Source organism: Coenobita brevimanus, chromosome 89 (genome assembly GCF_032717465.1).
Source record: "Coenobita brevimanus isolate Jiangsu-jjx chromosome 89, ASM3271746v2, whole genome shotgun sequence".
NCBI lineage: Eukaryota > Metazoa > Arthropoda > Malacostraca > Decapoda > Coenobitidae > Coenobita > Coenobita brevimanus.
Genome location: NC_137042.1, coordinates 11,058,070 through 11,079,381, shown reverse-complemented (window position 1 = coordinate 11,079,381; position 21,312 = coordinate 11,058,070).

Below are 21,312 nucleotides of genomic sequence, written 5' to 3'. Positions count from 1 at the left end.
TGTGCGGTGTGTGTGATAAATGGGTGCATAAGAGATGTAGTGGTATCAGAGGTAGACTGCGAGATAATGCTGATTTTATGTGTACGGCGTGCCGGGGTGAGCAGGTGGAGATCGTCAGACGTGAAAGAATTGAACTTGCTGGTGAATCTCTTGAGTGTGTGGAAGAGTTTTGTTATTTAGGAGACATGTTGTTTGCTGGAGGTGGGGCTGGAGCTAGCTCTGTGGCTAGGGTGAGAAGTGGTTGGAAGAAGTTCAGGGAGCTCTTGCCTCTCCTGACATTGAGGGGGCTCTCCCTACGTGCTAAGGGGTCTTTGTATGCAGCGTGTGTTAGGAGTGTAATGCTGTATGGCAGTGAGACCTGGGCAGTGAAGGAGGAAGACATTCGCCGGCTCAGACGTACAGAAATGACAATGATTAGGTGGATGTGCAGTGCGTCCCTGCGTCCAAGGCCTGGAGGGGCTGGGTTTACAATGGAAGAGTTGAGAGGTAGGATGGGACTGGAGTGTATTGGTGTTGTGATGAGGAGAGGTAGATTGAGGTGGTTTGGACATGTGGAGAGGATGAGGGATGATAGTTGGGTGAGGAAGGTGAGAAGTGTTAATATTGGGGGTGGGGTTATGAGGGGTAGACCGAGAAAGACATGGGACGAGGTCATTAAGTGTGACCTTAGGGTTAAGGGACTGAACAGGGAGGCTGCAATGGATCGTGCAGCATGGAGAGCCGCCATTAGGTGACCAAGGCCGACACATGCAAGCATGTTGGAGCCTTTAAAAACGAAAACGAAAACGAAAACGAAAACGAAAACACGTCTTTTAAGGGATAAGCATAGATAATATCATTTTGGAATTAAATTTACATCATTATCTGTCCATAGCCAGGTGCCATAATCCTGTAAAGGCTGGCTGTTTGATTTAGTTGTTTTAAGGGGAGGGGCGTTAACCCTCCACAACCCATTTGTTGACACGTAGGGAATACATATGGGTTGGTTATATGGTTGCCACCCAGGTTTATAAATGGTTTACTGGCTTATAGGAAACTATTAGGCCTGCGACTCAGTGTAAAGCCACCAGAAAGGGGAAGAAGAGTAATAAAAGTGACAGGAAAGATGAGAGAAACAGGAAGAGAAACATAAAGTTATTACAGTAATCCTTCATTTATCTGGATGTGCAGTATCTGGACCCGTTCATTACCAGAATACTGGACCTTGGCCCTGTTATACCATTATCCGAACATAAAAATCCTCGAGAACTTCGGCTGGCCAGCCGACATGTTCAAACATTTGGTATTATGGATGCTGGGCTCGAGCTGTGAGGGGGAAATAGGCCGGAACCCACAACCAGAGTTAAAATATTCGTCTGCCCCTGTACTGAATGGTCAAAGTTGTGTGCTGGTCTGATCACTCCCAGGGAACCTCCAGCACCCAAGTAATATGACTGTAGCCCACAAACGGTGTCAAAATGTCCCTACATATCCCCACCGAATGTCCAAAGTCACGAGACCACTGGGATAAGTCTTTCATAACTGCCACCAAGCATGTAACACAGACCACAAGCCACAAGTACATGTTCGGTGACAGCGGCCGTCTGCCTCTCTACCAAATATCTAAATTTACCTGGTCACCGGGAGTTGTGTTCCTGCATGGCCACTGAGTGTGTAACACTGACCACAATCCATGAGTAAATGTATGGTAAAAGTGTCCATCTGCCTCGTGACAGAAGGATGAAAATCCTGCCCACAGCCGCGCTTTTCCCTCCCTCCCGTCCCTCCTCCATACCCTCCCAGCTTCCCCCTCACTTCCTTCCCTCCTTCGGGCTGGTAGCGCTGGCTCTTGAGTTTTTTTTATTTTTGTGATTTATTTGAATGCTATTGGTTGTATAAAAATTCTGAAGTGACCATGAGAAAGCTCATGAAATTCTGCATCTAGACATATCATGAACTCTTGGAAGGTGCCAGCAAAATTTTGCACTTGGATGGTGGGAAGTTATATGAAAATAAGTTTTACTCTTGAACACTGTTTATTCACACTGCATTTCTGTACTTTTACTCATCAGTTTTCTGTGTTTTTATTAACTTGTAGTAAAAACACCCGGGAAAATGATGGTATACCATTTATACCAATTTAACCAACTTCTGGTGGCATATTTGGCTATGGAATTTTTTTGTGGCTCGGGAGCAGCTATCACTGGTGTCAGATAACTGATTTTCCAACTGTCCTGAGGTTTCTTTTGGAGGTTTGTTGTTTAAGCATAGTTTCCTTGGTATTTATCATTAGTTAGCTGTTACTTAATGCACAATCTGAGCGTGCGAACCTCACATAATGCGGAAGGCAATTTTTGAGGCCAGGAAATGGTCAAAACTTGAAAATGACATAAAATGCGGGTGAAAAAATCTGCCCATTTTTTAAAAAACTGTACTACGCCACGACAGTAGGGATTACGCGGCCTGAGGCCACAAATTATGGTTTAAACAGTCATTACGTGAAAAAATTGGTCATAATGCGGTGGGAACAGACATAAAGCAGGCAGTGATAGTCATTGCACAGGTTGCATCAGCCAATGATGTATGGCTGTCATGTGTCTGTGTGGTCTGTCGTCACGGTCCACTGAGCATTCCAGTCCCACTTGAGCCTACCCTTCTCCTGTGCTCAGGCTCCGCTCGTGCTGTGTGTTATCTTTGCTCTTTTGGGGAGGCCAACTGTGGACCAGTAGAAATCCTGCCCTGCCTTGGATTCCCACTCACTTTCCCCCAGGAAGCCCACAACCTCTTCAGTTCAAGGTGACGAATCCTCCACTGTTTGTATGTAATGAAGTCATTATTGGATAGGTAAATGTTCTGGGAACAGTCCCTGAAATATTGCCCCAAAAGTTGAACGTGTGGCTGGCATGGGAACTGTGAAACCCTTTAATATGTAAACCTATGGCCCTATAATGCAAAAATCTCATAAAGCGGAACCTTCCAGGGACAATATTCATGCATTATTTGAGAACTGGTTGTATTATGGATAATCCTGTGTGTGTTTTGATGTCTGAATATGGCAGATTGACCTTACAGCAGTGCCAAAATTTGGAGGGGTACTGTACATAAAGTACTGCATAGGTAGGGTGTTTTTTGGTTTTCAGTTTTTTTTTTTTTTATGTTGGTGTTTGGCATTACGTTGGATATTCCTGTGTGTGTTTTGATGTCTAAATATGGCAGATTGACCTGAAAACAGTGCCAGAATTAGGAGGGGTACTGTACATACAGTAGTGTATAGGTAGTGTTTTGCAAGAGGGGAACAAGTCAAGAGTGAGAGCAGTGGAAATGAGTTACTTGAGAGGAGCATGTGGAGTGACATGGAGGGACAGGTTGACGAATGAAGAAGTGAAGGAACGTTGTGGGGTAGATGTGGATGTGGTTGAAAAGATTAGGAGAAATACACTGAGGTGGTTTGGACATGTGGAGAGGATGGAGAGTGAAAGACTGACTAAGAGGGTGTATGTGGGTGAGGTGGAGGGAGGGAGAGGGAGGGGTAGACCGAGGATGAGGTGGAGGGATGGAGTTGAGAGGTATATGAGGGAGGGGGGGGGTGAGTTGGGGGGAGGGGAGTCAAATGGTGGGTGACAGAGTGACTTGGAGGCGTTTTGTCTGCGGCCACCCTTTGCGGGATTAGGGCGTCGGGCTATAGATAGATAGATAGATAGATAGATTTTTTTTTTCATGGTTTTTGTGGTGTTTTGCATTTCTTTGGATATTCCTGTGTGTGTTTTGATGTCTAAATATGGCAGATGGACCTGAAAATGGTGCCAAAATTAGGAGGGGTACTATCTATACAGCAGTGTATAGGTAGGGTGTTTTTTAATTTTTATTTATTTATTTATTTTTTTTTTTTGCATGGTTTTCTTGGTGTGTAGCATTGTTTTAGATATTCCTGTGTGCGTTTTGATGTCTAAATATGCCTGAAAGGCTAGAAAACACTGCCAAAGTAAGCAGAGGTTTTGTACTACAGTACAATCCCTGCTATCTGGTATCCAGACAAACGGAATACTCAGAAAAACGGGAAAATTCAAGGGCTGGTGAATGTGTCAGTAAGTTATAACTGGACGCCAATTTGAATGGATGCCAAACCGCCGTTTTATCGTGTCACGCGAGGCTGGGTAAAGCTGGACAAAGCAAGTTGAAGGCAATTCCAGCTAATGTAAATCCCTAGTAAATCCTCTTTATCACCTCTCCTCTCCCCCTGTTTCCCCTACTTGAATTCAGTCATCCTCCACACCATCCATAAATCACCAGTCTACTTTTTACCGCCAGACAGTAAACAAGCTCCCTTGCTGTTGTGTTGCTCTGATAACGGTATTTCTACACACCAAAATGCGTAAAGAACAAACTAAACTAAAGCATCTCATGCTTACCTTGAAACAAAAGCTGGACATATGCAATAGACTTGAAAAAGGCGAACATTATAAAACACTGATAACTGAATATAATGTAGGAAGTTCAATGATTTATGATATCAAGACCCAAGCATCCAAGCTCAATGAATTTTTCATGAAAAGCGAAACAAGTAAGTCCATTGAAGAAAGGCATACTCTTCGTCATACGAGTGGTTTTGCTTAGCAAGATCTAAGGGAGTACGTATTTCTGGTCCTCTTATACTGTACAAGAAAAAGCAAGAGAGTTTCACAGTAAAATGAATATAGAAGTCGAGTGTGATTTCAGTATTGGATGGTTAAATCATCTCAAAGACAGGCATGGAATTCGTAAACCAGACACCTCAGGAAAGCAAATCAGCAAACAGCAAACGCCAGTGCGTTTTTCTTCCTAACTGACCGACTCTAACTTGCACCACATTAATTCATCTTAGAATGCATATGCACTGGCAGAGTTGAAAAAAAAAAAAAATGTTAATAGGAATGAATGTTTACTTTGTTGGAAGAAAAAAATAATAATATGCTTGCACTTTGTATATCATTCATTTTAATTTGTGCAAAACATCTAATTGGCGGGTGAGGGGTGGAACCGTGGAATGGTGGCGGTCAGGTGGGGAAGAAATACAGTCGGGGCCGGGACCATAAACACTGCTAATGTGGGGGCACAGGTGTCGTGATAATTCTGCAGTGCAGTCTTAACATCAGTTCACTAATAAATGTTCAAGAGTTTACTTCTTTATTTTTCCATTTTTATGAGTGCAGTACATCCAACGAATACTTTGGTAGTTAGGTGCAATGTCAGGACTCCATATTATAATTACAAATCATAATAGATAGCATGATGGATAGATTGATAGATAGATAGACAGATAGAAGCAGCAAGTCAGGGGATGAGATAGGTAGTGTGTCAACGAGAATCGAGCAAAGGTAAACATGCTTACACACTCTAACTCGAGGAATGCTTGATATGCACACGAACAGCACCTCGTGACCATACACACACATACACACATACTCACACACAGGCTTCTAGAAACTTTACATCACTATATTCCACGTGACACGACCTCTGCTAAAATAGGAATTTAGGAAGCAGAGCTGAGAAGGAGGTTAGCCTTAGAATCGACAGGTGGTGGAGAGAAGGAGACTGGCCGTAGGACCGGCAGGTAGTGGAGAGAGTGAATAAGAAGAGGGGTCCAACTAGACTTACTTTGTATATTAAGTCTCTGTTTAACCCTTTAACCGCGGGTGTCATCCCAGAATGACATTGCAAAAACTGGACCAAACCGCGGGTGTCAGTCTGGAATGTTTGTGAATATTTTGAATACCGCGCATTTTTTCCGCATGCCAATTGTTTCAAGGGAGAGTAGCTATTAAGTTCTTTCACTCCAGCCAACCCCCACCTCCCTCCTCCCACCCCCTGGGCCCCCACCTCCCACCCCCCGGGCCCCCCACCCCACCCCTGACCAAACACGCATCAGTATCTGTCCAGCTGTGTGAGTGACAACACCGCTGATGTGGCAGTGAAGTGCGGGCAATTACAGTGCCTTTTACCTGCCTCAGTGAACACAGATTGGGTGTTTATCGTATGTGCAGTGTTCACATATGTTTATAGTATTATTATCAGAATGAGGTTGGCATTTGGTAATGGTGTGTGAGCGAAAAATAGTGATTTTAGATCGCTCATTTCTAATGGCATTGCCCATCCAGTGATAGTCAACGAAATCATGAAACCTACATCATTGCAAAGCCGAAGGTTAGTACTTTCTAATGGTACCTTATTTTTCGCTCTAGATTTATTCTTTGCAGAGTTATAAAGGTTTAAAGTTTGTTTACATTTTGGCTGGAACCCCCGCGGGGGGGGCCAGTCGGGTCAAAACAATGCCCGCAGTTAAAGGGTTAATACAACGAATATTTCGGTAGTTAGGTGCAAAACAGCTGACTGGTGGGTGAGGGGTGGAATGGTGGCGGTCAGTTGGGGCCGGGACCGTAAACAAAGCTCACATGGGGGCACAGGTGTCATGATAATTCTACAGTACAATCTTAACATAACATCAGTTCACCAATAAATGTTCAAGATTTTCAGTTCACCAATAAATGTTCAAGATTTTATTTATTTTTCCATTTCTATGAGTACAGTACATACACCGAATAAATGATAGTTAACAGAATAGAGTTGTGCATTTTGCAGTACTGCTAGGCATTGCATGCACATGCGTTATGACCATGGTGTGTGTTTACGAGGCAGTTTTTCAGGTGGAATCTCTTAGTGTGGCCCTTGATGTGAGTGGTGAATACCTGAAGTGTATTTACTGTTGTGAGAATTATTGCCTTTGTATAGACGTGTTTTGAATATCAGAAATACTGGAAGAATCTGTAATCAGGATGGTAAATTCCCCAAGCCTCCAGTTAACTGGAATTGTACTGTAATAGGTTAGGTATCGGTTGGAGTTTGGGTATAGGTAGAGTCTGGGTATAGTAGGGGGGATATTGTTCATTATCCGGACATTACCACTACCTGGACATCCCTTTGGCTCTATTACGTTGGATAATTGAGGGACTACTTTAGTTTTACAAATATCTATCTATCTATCTATTGCCAGACGCCTCAATCCCGTTTGGGGTGGCCACAAACAAATCGCCTCCAAGTCGCCCTGTCCCCCGCCATTTCACTACCCTGCTCCCAACTCACACCCCCCTCTCTCATATACCTCTCCACCCCATCCCTCCATCTCATCCTCGGTCTCCCCCTCCCTCTTCCACCCTCCACCTCACTCACATACACTCTCTTCGTCAGTCTTTCACCCTCCATCCTCTCCACATGGCCAAACCACCTCAGTGTGTTCCTCACAATGCTTCCTATCACATCCACATCAACACCACAACGCTCCTTTATATCCTCATTCGTCAGCCTGTCTCTCCACGTGACTCCACAAGCTCCTCTTAAATAACTCATTTCCACTGCTCTCACTCTTGACTTGTGTCCTTCCAACAACGTCCAAGCTTCACTTCCGTACGTTAGAGTTGGTATCACAATACTGTCATGTAGTAACTTTTTTACTTCCATGCTCACTTCCCTGTTTCTTATCACTGCTTTCAAGGAACCAGCAACCTTTCTTCCCTGCTGTACCCTTTCAAGCACTTCACCCTCCAAACCTCCATCCTTACTCATCACACTACCCAAATACTTAAACGTACTCACATTTTCCAATTCCTCACCATCCAACCTCGCTATACATTCACTGACTTCACCTCTCTCAAAGACCATCACTTTACTCTTCCCTACATTCACCTTTAGGTTCCGTTTCTTACACACTCTCTCAAACTCATCCACCAAGCCTTGCAGCTCCCCTTCATCTTCACTCAACATCTATCATGTAATTCTCTTTTTATATACAATAATTCTCCCTGTCTATCTGATGCTGCATTACCTGACATCAGTCATTACCTGACAAACCATAAAATCTGGCTGAATCAAAGTAATATCCGTTTTTTAATACTGTATATATATATATATATATATATATATACTATGAGCCGATAAGCGGAGGACAGAATGCTTAGTACCCTCCCAATACAATGGCTCGCCCAGGAACTGTGGGATCCAATGGGTTAATGATTGGCAAATCTATCAGTTTATATATATATATATATATACAGTATATATATATATATACACAGTAATCCCTCTAATATCCGAACGCCCAATATCCGAACATCCCCACTAACCGGACATAATCGTCCCGGGATCCAATATTTCCAAAATGGTCCGAAAACCATAAAAAATTCGAAAAAAACCCGAATTTTTCCCGCCCGTAATATGAACTTGGCGCATGCAGCGCGGGACAGCTTTGTTGTGGCGAGTCATTCCTCCGACGTCCGATAGAGCACGGCTGCATCCTCCCCACTTTCTGCCTGTCTCTCGTCGCGAGTGCACGCTTGTCGTCATGGCTGCCCACGTGCTCGCTTTTGTGGTGGTTCCTTACCGGCTGCAAGCACTCCTGCTGCTCTCGGATCTCCTATTAGTGTATATGATGATGGCCCCGCCACCTGAGAAGAGGAAGAGAGTGGTGTTGACTCTGGAGAAGAAACGGGAGATATTGGAGAAAGTAGATGCGGGGTGGTCTTCTTCCCGCATCCTCCGCGAGTTCAACCTGGCCCGATCTACTTTGTTCGATATCAAGAGATCCCGAGACAAACTCATGCAGTACACGGCTGACTTCTCGTCGAGAAGCAAACGCAACGTGGAGAGGAAGGTGCTGTTTACTCCCAAGTTTGCTGAAATCGACCGCTCCACGTTGATTTGGTATCAACAGCAACGTGCTGCTGGTGTGATGGTACGTGGAACGGAGCTGAAGGCTGCTGCTGAGAAGTTCGCCAGGCTTCACGACGCCCTTGACTTCAAGGTATCCGAGGGTTGGCTCTTCGCGTTCAAGTTACGGCATGGCCTTACCAACCGTAAAGCTCATGGCGAAGCTTTGGAATCTAACGAGGATGGAGTTGACGAGTTTCGGCACAAGGTGAAGGGCTTGATCGACAGGGAGGGCCTCACTCTTGGTCAAGTCTACAGTGCTGACAAAACTGGTTTATTCTATCGCTCTTTGCCAACGAACACTCTAGCCGAGGAGACGTAGAATCGTGTACCTGGCCGCAAGCTCTCCAAGCAACGGATATCTGCTTTGTGTTGTGCCAGTGCTAATGGCATGCACCGGCTTAAGCCCGTTATTGTTGGCCGTGCAAAGCAGCCTCGGTGTCTTTGTGGGGTGATGGATGTCCTTCCTGTCGTCTGGTACTATTCTTTGAAGGCATGGTTTACAGCCCAGATCTTCAAACACTGGTTCCACCGCCACTTCGTCAAGGAGGTCATCAATTACCAGATGAAGACACTGGGAATCCCGCGCGACCAGGTAAAGGCCCTCCTTCTCCTCGACAATGCACCTGCCCACCCGTGCGACAAGGACTTGGTGGCTGAGAATGGCCGGATTAGGTGCATGTTTCTGCCACCTAATATGACTGCTCTCATCCAACCAATGGACCAAGGAGTGATCGTGGCAACAAAGCGCCTATACCGCCGGAAGTTCCTGGACAAGGTGATGGTTGTTCTCGAGGACGAGGACGAGCGCAGGGAGGGACAGGACACGCGAGGCCAGCGGACTCTGGAAAACCTTCGCCGCTACAACATCAAGTCTGCAATCTACAACTGGGCCAGTGCATGGAAGGAAGTCCCTGTCAAGACTCTAGAAAATGGTTGGTCTCGTCTGCTTCTTGGAACGGATGTGGAGTACAATTTTCTAGGGTTTGACGTGGATGACTTCCATGCAAGGCTACTTACGCATGGCGACGATCTTGATGTGGACAATGTGTGTGAGTGGTTGGATGACGGCGAGGGCGATCCTGGGTATCAGACACTGTCTGATATCGAGATCGCATCTTCAGTTGCAGGTGTCAGTACCCAGCTTGAAGATTCTGACGAGGACGGTGACGATGATGCGGACTCCTCTCAGCATGACACTACTCCAGCCATCTCCAAGCTGAGCGCACTCCGGGAACATCTAGAGTTCGTTCTCGACTACGTGGAACACCCGGACTGCGACAGGGAGATGGGGCCCTTGGGACTTGTGGAGGAAGTGCGTACTTTCAGGCATTGCATCATAAATCGTCAGAATCGTCGGTCCTTGCGTCAATCAACCATTGACAGTTTTTTCAGGCCCGTGACCCCCGCTGTGCCCAGCCCTGGCTCCACTCCGTTGCCTCCCCAAGACAGGCCCTCATGCTCCGAGCCACAGCCCAGCACATCAGCCACGGTGGAGTCACCGCTCGACGTGAGTTTGCGTCTGTCTTCAGAGTCGTCTGCAGTGGGTACGCCATCACCACGACTCAGCGACGCACCGCTAGGTCACCTGCCAGTGATACTCTCGGACTCTGACGGTGATTAAACAGCAAGAACTTCTCCACTAAACCACACGGGAATTTACAGTGTTGTGTAGTGAAAAAAACAATGTGTTGTGTTAAGGATTTACAGTTGTGAGTGAGAATACAATTTTGAAACAACATTTAACGTAAATAGACTTGTTTGTTTTTGCTTTAGAAAATGGTTAGAAGAGTGGGAAAAGTTAAAGTGCAGAGTGCAACACTTAGTAAGTTACAATGGAGCATAAGTTAGACAAGAGTGCACACTGTGAAGAGAACTGACTTCTGAGTGCGATTGACTAAGTTCAGTGCAAGACTTCTTGAACAGAGTACTGGAAGTGCTTCAGGAAATCCTTCTTACTGTCAGAGTCCGAGAGGAGGCGGTTATTCATCGAGATGGCCATGGACTTGCTGTAAGTAGGCAGAATGTTTCATACTGTACTTTTTTCCATACTATATTTACCTCAAACACCTCATTTCACTCTTTAATATCCTTTATTGGTGTGAATAGGGTGTTAGGAGCTATGCATGTGCAGTAGGAAGGTGTTTTTCTGAGTTAGGCTAGGTTAGGGTCCATAAGTACCAGTCCAGGAGCCAGGCACTTGTAAGTACTCAGAATGTTTAATATTGTATGAACCTACCTGAAAACCCTCATTTTATGCTTCTTTTGCATTTATTTCAGTCTTTTATGTGCCTTATTGGTGTGATTTGGGTCTTAAATAGGTGCTATGCATGTCCAGAGGGAGTTGTATAGGTGTTTCTCTGAGTTAGGGTCCATAAGTACAAGTCCATAAGCTGGGACCCAATATCCGGACAAGACCACTATCTGGACCTGCCTATGGCCCTATTACGTTGAATATTGGAGGAATTACTGTATATATATAGTTGTGGTAGGTGGTGGCGACCATCATCCACTCACTTGATGTAGTGCCGCCTACTTCTTCCTTAGCCTTTATCATTCTTTTTCTGTGCCTGCCCTCTTCTCTTCCTGTTTCTCTCATCTTTCGTGTCACTTCTAATTGCTTTTCTTTCCTTTACAGGTGGCTTTATATTGAGTGACAAGCCAAATGGTTTCATGTAAGCCAAGAAACCATTTACAGTGCTGGGTGGTAACCATATAACCAAACCATGCGTGCTCCCCACATGTCAGCAAGTGGGTTGGTGGAGGGTTAGTGCCCCTCCCCGTAAAACAAATAACTCAGAGTCAAATGGCCACCCCTTACGGGATTATGGTATCTGGCAATAGACAGATAGATAGAACTGACTGCATGTGGAAACCAACTTTTTCAAACCGCCCACTGCTCCCTGCAACACTCCTGTGCCACTGACAATGCCCTCCAAAACAAAGGCTTCTGCCTTTTCCCACCTCAGCCACAGAGAGCAAGTCAAGCAGTGTTGGTGCATGTTAAGTTCATCATGGAGCTTATGACCACTGTTGCTGTACCAGAGTTTTTGCAAGGGCTTATGTTGTTTACCCTTGTGTTGTGTGCATGCCTATAGCTCCTGTGAAAAATAATAAAATGGTTATGTAAATATGCCCGCAGTTGGCGACAGTCTGTCTCCTTTGTGTTATGTAACATATATGCAGTTGGACCTTGGTAGACGACAGTTTGGTATGCAATAAATTGATGGTATGATGAACTTAAAGTTATACTCATTATAATTATGGCGGAATTTTATTTCATGATAATTGTGATAGCCACGTACAACAATCCTGTGAGGAAGCAGTGATACATGCAAGCTGATATTCAAACATTTGATCCAAGATGGCTGCCCAGTTTTTACATATGCAGAACTCCCATCTTAGGCTTCTGCACATGCATCCTTTTTCATGCCACCCCTTTAAAGACTCCATCTCGCTTGTTCATTTGCTCATATGTCTTGTAGCTATGATCATCTCCATTGCATACCGTGTTACATTGTCTTGTGCGTGCAAGGCCATCAGAATTCCATTACTATCACCAAATAACAATGCAAGTGCACAACAAATAGTGCTGTGTGTAATACTAAGTGGAGAGATCAACTTTTTTTTTTGCATCTGAACTACTGTATCAAAACTTGTGATCTGGAAATCATGTCTGGCACTACCTCCAGTGGAAAGCATGGCACTGCTGATGGCACCAAGGGCAAGCCTAAAAGGGTAAGATATGGCCTTTTCTTTGATGTAAAAACAGACATTGTCAAGTGCCATTAGGATTCGAGGGGACCTCTGTGATTGCGAGGGGAAGGGGGGGGGGGGAATGAAGTTTCTAGTACAGTAGATTGTCAAAATTAGACACCATTTCCTACTGTTAAAACCTTGCAAAACTTAAGCCGTCTAAATTTAAATGGACTTTTTATAGAGAAGGATGAGTTGGTGCTAAGGGTGATCGATCACAACACAAATAAAATATCCATCCATCCATCATCCAATCCTATGTTGCCCCATGAGAAGTGTAGGAACCCAGGGCTAGGCAAGTTGGTCCTGACATCGGTCACAACACAAATAAAATATATGTATATTTTTTATGTTAAATTTTCACGTTTTACTCCTTCCTTATGTGGTAGGTGGTGGCGACCATCATCCATTCACTTGATGTAGTGTTGCCCATATCATTCTTTTTCTGTGCCTGCCCTCCTCTCTTCCTATTTCTCCCATCTTTCCTGTCACTTTATTACTTTTCTTTCCTTTACAGGTGGCTTATATTGAGTGACAAGCCAAATGGTTTCCTGTAAGCCAAGAAACCATTTACAACGCTGGGTGGTAACCATATAACCAAACCATACATGCTCCCTACATGTCAACAAGTGGGTTAGTGGAGGGTTAGTGCCCCTCCCCGTAAAACAAATAACTCAAAGTCAAATGGCCACCCCTTATGGGATTATGGCGTCTGGCAATAGATAGATAGATAGATAGATAGATAGACTCCTTCCTTTGAACATGAAAAAAATCCAAACAAAATTATAGCTTACCATTTCCTCTACCTCTCTTTCAGTATACCTGTATTATCATATGAATAATTATTTGCTATTTGATTCATAGTGACAATAAAAAAATCATGTTGTGGCAATGTTAAAAAATATAAAATATTAAAACTGAAATGATTTTATCAGCTGGAGCTTAGAGGCATTTCCCGGCTGCCAATTCTGTCAGTGTCCTATCACTAGTTCATTTGGTTGTAAGTTTGCCGCATAATTTTTCATTGTCATGCATTGTCTTCTTTTATTTTGGCTCTTGTTACCAAGTATAGTTATTTTCAGTGAAACATGGGCTATTCAGTGAAACATGGGCTAAGTAATTCAGTTATACTGTACTGTATTTTTATTCCTGCATCTTGAAAGAAGTAATTATCGATTAGGTTAGGATTGTTTGTCCTGTTTTATTCGTGATGACACACAAATATATTTTGTCATAAAAGGATGAATAAACATAGCTGGTACCTGAACAACAGTTCACTTGATGTCTTTATTACACTTGTTTTCAATGTTAATATTGCTCGTAAATAACGCAGTGTGCAATATAAGACACTGCTATTTGTGTTGTTTTGGCAAGGGCTAGATCGAGACTGAGGTGTCTTAATTCCTAACTGGATATGCAGAATGCACATAGCTGGTTCTTAATGTCTTTGTTTCACTCATTTTTAATGTTTTTGTATATTACGTACGATATACAATGCTGCTGTTCACATGTTTTAGCAGGGCTAGAATGTCACCACTGGCATCTTTGAGTCACACATGAGACTGCTTCCATGACCAATTGAACAGCTGATGTAATACACACCATTAATGATGCAGCTTATGTTGTAGTTCTGTCTTTACTTAACTGATTCTGAATGGTGAAATTTGGACATAAATATGAATGCCATGAGAGTGTAACTTTAATCAGTTTGTAACTTTTATAATGAAAATCAAAATCATCACAAATTGAGCCATTGTACCTCAAGAGTCTACTGTATATAGCCAGTTCAGCACAGGTAATGGCTATGATCTTTTACTGCAATCTGTTTTTAAGTTTTGGTTGGTGGCTGTAATTTTTTGGTTATACTTAGCCAGACTGTGTTTGCGGACAGAAACCAAGTGACCCTAAACATGTTTTGGATCCCAAACTCTAGCCTTGACCCATAAAAAATCTGAAGTTTGAAGTTGAAAAATGCTACTTGGTAGGTATTTGATGTGCCATTGGAATTCGTGTTGTCCAAATTTAATTTTGTGAAATACTGATAGGGAATGGGATGAAGTACTGTATTTGTTCCTTTTTTTTTTAGATCATTTTGTGCTATAGTTTAGGTGTTATGGATATCTGAAATTACGGTGCCACGACACTAACCATGGCACAAAGATGAAAAAAATCAACAGTGTCGTTTTATGGGAAACTGATTTGGGGATGAAAATGGGTATATTATTGTATGATAAGGTGAATTAGATGCCTTCATTGGACTTACAAATAAACAGCTGATCACAATTTGTGCAAGAACAAAGCATGAAAATTATGATTAATAGCTCAGCATATGTGGGGATATTAAAGATGCATGTAGAGAGCATTACAGCTAGTTGGTGAATGAGGAGTTTGACTGGGACAGGGAAGATGTGGAGCCAGCAGATCCAGTGTTCGGCACTTGGCCTTTGACACTGCTACTGTGGGAGGGACAATAGGCAGGATGCAGGTGGGGAAGGCAGCAGGTGTGTCTGGGTGACTGCTGAAAAGTTGAAAGCCTCAGGAGATATAGGAGTGAGGTTAGTCACTGGCCTGATAAATACGATTATATATGAGTGTGTTGTCCCACATGATTGGCTGAAGGGTGTAATTGTACAAGGGGAAGGATGATGCCCTGGAACGAGGAAATTATAGAGGCATAAAGCTTTTAGACTGGATAATGAAGGTAATGGAGAGAGTTCTAGAAGGTATGATTAAAGAAAGAGTGAATATTAATGAGATGCAGTTTGGGTTAGTGCCAGGCAAAGGGACCACTGATCCATATTCTTTGTTCAACAGTTTCAGGAAAAACATATAGGAAAGAAAAGGGAACTGTATTTTGTTGATCTGGAGAAAGCCTTTGACAGAGTCCCTAGAGAGGTGATGAAGTGGGCAGTGAAAAAGCTTGGGACTGAGTAATGGCTGGTTAGGTTGATAATGGCCATGTATGTGGGTGCTCTCACCCAGGTAAGAGTGAATGGAGATTTGAGTGATGAGTTTTCTGTGAATGTTGGTGTGCATCAGGGGTCAGTCTTGAGCCCCTTGTTGTTTATCATAGTACTTGAAGCTGTCTCACATGACTTCAGAAATGGACTCTTGTGGGAGATTTTGCATGCTGATGATTTGGTGTTGAAATGCAGTAAATGAAACGGAGGTGGAAGAAAGGTTTAGGAAGCGGAGAGATGGTATGGGGCACAAGGATTTAAAGTAAATGCAGATAAAACAAAAGTGATGGTATGTAGGGCTGGGGGCAGTACTGTCAAAGAAGAGGGAGACTGGCCATGTGCAATTTGTCACAAGGGTGTGGGAAGTAATTCCATCTTGTGCAGTGTCTGTGATAAGTGGGTGCATAAAAGATGGAGTGGTATTAGAGGTAGCTTGTGTGATAATGCGGATTTCATGTGTGTGGTGTGTTGGGGAGAGCATGTGGATACTGCCAGGCATGAAAGGATTGAACTTGGTGGTGAGTGGCAGAGTTTTGTTATTTGAGAGACATGTTATGTGCTGGAGGTGGGGTAGGAGCTAGCTCTGTGGCTAGAGTGAGGAGTGGTTGGAAGAAGTTCAGGGAGCTGTTGCCTCTCCTGACATTGAGAGGGCTCTGCCTCAGTGCTAAGGGATCTTTGTATGCAGCATGTGGTAGAAGTGTAATGCTGTATGGTAGAGAGAGGAAGAGGATATTCGCGGGCTCAAACATAAAGAATGGCAGTGATTAGGTGGATGTGCAGTGCGTCCCTGCATGCAAGGCCTTGGGGAGGCTAGGTTTATGACGGAAGAGTTGAGAGGTAGGATGGGATTGGAGTGTATTGGTGTTGTGATGAGGAGAGGTAGATTGAGATGATTTGGGCATGTGTAGAGGATGGGAGACGATAATTGGGTGCAGAATATGAGAAGTGTTAATGTTGGGGGTAGGGTAGCGAGAGGTAGACCAAAAATGACCCGGGACGAGGTCACCTTAGGGTTAAGGGATTAAATAGGGAAGCTGCCAGAGATTGAGCAGCATGGAGAGCTGCCATTAGGTGGCCAAGGCTAATGCATGCAGGCGTGTTGGAGCCTTCAAAAACGAAAACAATATATGATGTAAATAACAGTGAGCACTGGGCATTTTGGATTGTAACTTGCAGTTCTCAAGTTAAGCTGCTCCTGTCCATGGTGTCTACCATAATTTTAAAATCTGATAGTCCTAACAGCATCACAGAATGTTCCTACCCTGACCACTAAACACGTGACAAAAACTAGGGAACCCATTGTGGAGGAAATGGAGCATCTCCTAGTGCTGTGAATTAATGAACTTAACAGAACAAAGACTTTTGATCTGTGGAAGGATCTCAAGGAACAGAAAGGAATGGAGGCAAAGGAGGAAACCAAGACAAGCACAGGGAGAGTTTGAACAGTTTAAGACCCATGCTGGCTGTAGACATATGACTAAGCGAGATGGAGTCTTTAAAGGGAGGGCATGAAGGAGGCTGCATGTGCAGATGCCAAAGATGGGAGTTTTGCACATGTGAACACAAAGAGGCCGCTAGAGCTGACCACATGGTAGTTGAGACCCTTGAGGAAAGGTGTTACTATCCAAAGCAGGTCCTCAGCTTTGATGAGATGGGCCTGTTCTGGAAATTTATCTCCCATAAAACCTACATTAGCAAGGAAGAGTGATGTGCACCAGGCTTTAAGGCAGCCAAGGACTGCTTCACTCCATTCCTTGGTGCAAATGCAGAAGGGGACCTTATGCTGAAACCCTTGTTCATATATCAGTAGGAGAACCCCCAGGCACTGGCAGGGTATGTGAAGTAGAACCTGGGGGTTACTTGTGAAAGTAACACAAGGGTTTGGCTGGCCTCTGCACTCTGCCGATTACTCAAGGCAGGTTACCTGTTCCCCTGCCTGTGTCACTGTGCCAAGCAGAGCAGTCTGGCAAACTGCTTCCTTCTCTTGATGGACAATTCCATGAGCCACCCTGACTGCACAGAGAACTGGGTAGACAATATAAGGTAGTGTACCTGCTCCCAACCTGTCATTGCTTCAGCCTTTGGACTAAGGTGTCATCAACACCTTCAGTGCCCACTACCTCCACCACACTGTGAAGCAAATGGTGAGGGCTAGCAACTCAGGGGAGATTGATGAACTGTGCCAGTTTTGGAAAAATACAACATAAAGAACACCATCAATAACATTATGGTGATGTGGAAAGAGGTACTTGTACTGTATGTTGTTTGGGTGAGGATTTTGGTTGAGTTAAATGAAGATCACTAAGCTGGTTCGATGCAGTTTTATATATTTTTTTTATAGTGGCCCTTCAAAGAACTAGTTTTTTATGACAACACTAGTCTTTTTGTATTGGACTGTAGGGATGATTCCTAGAGTCTTATTTCCTTCCTTGACTGAAATAAACATCAAAATTTCTGCTTCCTCCAATCAAAGTTTCCTAGCATTTAAGTCCAAATATTTGGTGCTTCAGTTGATGTCATGTGGTGAGTAAGAGTTAAGGGGCTAGATAAAAATAAATAAAAATTATAAAAAAGTAAACTTCACCACAGAAACTTAAACAGCAAATGGTAAGAAGGTACTGTTCAAGGAAAAACAAAAGTAAACTCATGCATAAGTATTTGAGTGACTGAAGAAAGTAAATAACTAAAAATAAACACACACACATTCAACTGACTGACGAAGTAAAAAATTAGATAAATAAATAAAGGCTTATAAACACAAGTGAGAGGTGAATAAAGTCACAAAATTCAACAGAATTTAACCCATGGACTGCACCAGGAGGAATGCAGAACAAACTCTGTTTTGCAGCAGTATTGCCAATTTAGTGACAACTGCAAAATTATTTCAAATGTACATCATTATCTTGGAAATGAAATACTGTAATACTGTTTTAACTCACCAAAAATTACAAAAATATTTCATTTGTTTCATTCATCATCTAATCCTGTGTTGCCCCATGAGGAGCATAGGAGCCTGGGGCTAGGCAAGTTGGTCCTGACATTTAAGATGAGAGTGACCAGCCTTACTCATCCCTGAGTGGTATTATGTGAACAATAAACCCCAGCCACCCCTTGGATATAAACCTGCACTGGCTTATGGTCAGAAATTTCCCAGTTGGCAGGAAACCAGAATAAAACAAGCGGGACTCAGCCCTGTCAGGGCTTCAAGAAGTTACCAGCTGCTCCAGTAAGCAATAACTTGAGTATTTGATATTTTTGATAATTTATTTCACCATTTCTTTTCTTTCCTTAACCAATGCCAACCTTTCATTCAGTTTTGTCATTAGAAAACCATTTCATTTAAGCAGGTTTGAGCTTTCCTTGGGTGGTAATGACATGATAAGGGAATCAAGAAATTCATGAAGTTCATTCATTGTACCCAGTGTTACTTTTGTTCTGGGCTCAACCCTGGGGCAGAAATGAGATAATAGAAATCCTGATATCGCATAAAAATTGTGTGGCACTGCTCGTACAAGAAACTGTGGTGTATTGTTAGAGACTGCGCTCATACGAAGAGGTCGTATGTCCCCCAGAATTGACGTGCGGTGGGGTAAGTTGCATCCCATGGGTTAAGAAGGTAAACTCCATCCACCCATCCATCATCAAGTCTTATGTTGCCCCATGAGGAGCAGAGGAGCCTGGGGTTAGGCATGTTGGTCTTGGCATTTAAGATGAGAGTGACCAGCCTAACTCATCCCTGAGTGGCATTACATGAGCAATAAACCCCAACCATCCCTTGGATATAAACCTACACGGTTCAGTGTGATTAGAGTGCCTTAATTACCCACTAAACCACCAGGCACCATAATTTGGCTATGTGGTTACCACCCAGCGTAGTAAATGGTTTCCTGGTGTACAGGAAACCATTTGGCTTGTCACTCTGTGTAGAGTCACCCATAGACAGAAGGAAGGGGAAAGAATGAAGGAAAAGAAGACAGAAGAGGCATTTGGAAGTGGAAAGAATGAAGGAAAGAACAGAAGAGGAAGGAAGGACAAGAGGAAAGGGCAAACACCTAAAGCAGCACTGCATCGAGTGTGTGGATGGTGAACATCCCCAGCTACCGGGAGAACTCACTTGCAGAAAAGAGCCTTTTTTTTTTTTCACACACACACACTGGAATAATTGAATCTACCAACACTACAGGAGAGAAGGAAAAGAAGAGACTTGATTATGCTAAATAAATGCATCTCAGGGAAAGAGAAAATACACATAAATGAATATATAACCTATGGGAAAGCATAAGCAAGAGGCCACTGCAAAAAACTACATAAAAAGAGAGGTAATAAAGACGTAAGGAAATTCATTTTCCCAAATAGGGCAATTGATCAGTGGAGTGCACTACCAAATGAAATAGTGTGTGCCAAAACTATTCATAAATTTAAGGATATGTATGATAAAAATGGTGTAATACATGGGACAGTACAAGCTTGACTCATTCCTGTAAAGATACAATTAGGTAAGAACAATTAAGTATGTAAGAACAAAAGGTAAACTCACGTGCAGAAGCTTGCCCCCAAAGTGGCCGTGGCGTGGAGATTCAATTCCCACACCTCCTCTTGGGTGATGCTGGTTTCAGGTATTGCTATGCCACCCTCCAATTTGACACCTCGCTGATGAAGGCCCTCTATAACTTTTTTCCAGCTGTTTACATCCAGTTTTGCCAGTGGAAAAGTAATACTCAGGTATCTGTTGGAATAACAATAACTTTAGTGTACAGGTTTTCAGGAGCTGACAGTAAATATGTATGTATGTTTAAGTGCACAGAGATATGAATAATGAATACATTATAGAATGGCAATGAAAACAGAGAACACATAAATGCCAAAGATTTCATATAAACGTGTAAGTCCTATCCCAGTGGAAGTTTGACTTGTCAGATGTCAAGTCAGCATTCCCCTACATACTGTATGTGTTGTGGATCCATCCATACATCATCCAATCCTATGTTGCTTTAAAGAAGAACGTAGGAACTCGGGGCTAGGCAAGTTCGTCCTGACATTTAAGGTGAGAATGACCAGCCTCATTCATCCGCGAGTGGCATTATGTGAGCAATAAACCCCAACCACCCATTGGATATAAACCTACACAGGCTCAATCTGACAGGAGCACCTTAATTACCCACTAAATCACCAGGCACCATAATTTGGTTAAATGGTAACCACCCAGCGTAGTAAATAGTTTCCTGGTCTACAGAAACCATTTGGCTTGTCATTCAGTGTAGAGTCACCCATAGGCAAAAGGAAGAGGAAAGAATGAAGGAAAGAAAGACAGAAGAGGGAGTGTAAAGTCACCCGTAGGCAGAAGGAAGAGGAAAGAATGAAGGAACGAAAGACAGAAGTGGAAGGAGGGAAGGGCAGACACCCAGAGCAGCAATACATCAAATGAGTGGATGATGAGCGCCCTCATCTACCACCATATTCTGTATATAATATGAGGGTCTCTATGCTGTAGGAACCGGAATAGTTACTGTAGGGTCCTTGGCCTATTTTACACAGTATGTACACCTACAAGCAAAAGTTTGTCTAGAATCCTGTATCGGCTTTTTTTTTTTTTTTTTTTTTTTTTTTTTTTCATGTAATGAAGAGTATTCCTCTCGTACTGTTTTCACTATGTGCTTGATATTAGTATTCCTCTTGTACTGTTTTCACTATGTGCTTGATATTACTATCACATAAAATAGTTCATGTAGCCATTTCTGTTGCCACAGCCAGGAGAGCCAGGATAGAAGTGCTGACAAACTTTTAACCCTTTGGCTGCGGCTATGTGCTTTTGACCCATGTCACTGGTGCAGCATATATGGGAAAATACCATGTTTTCACAAGCTGTTTTGGCCCACTT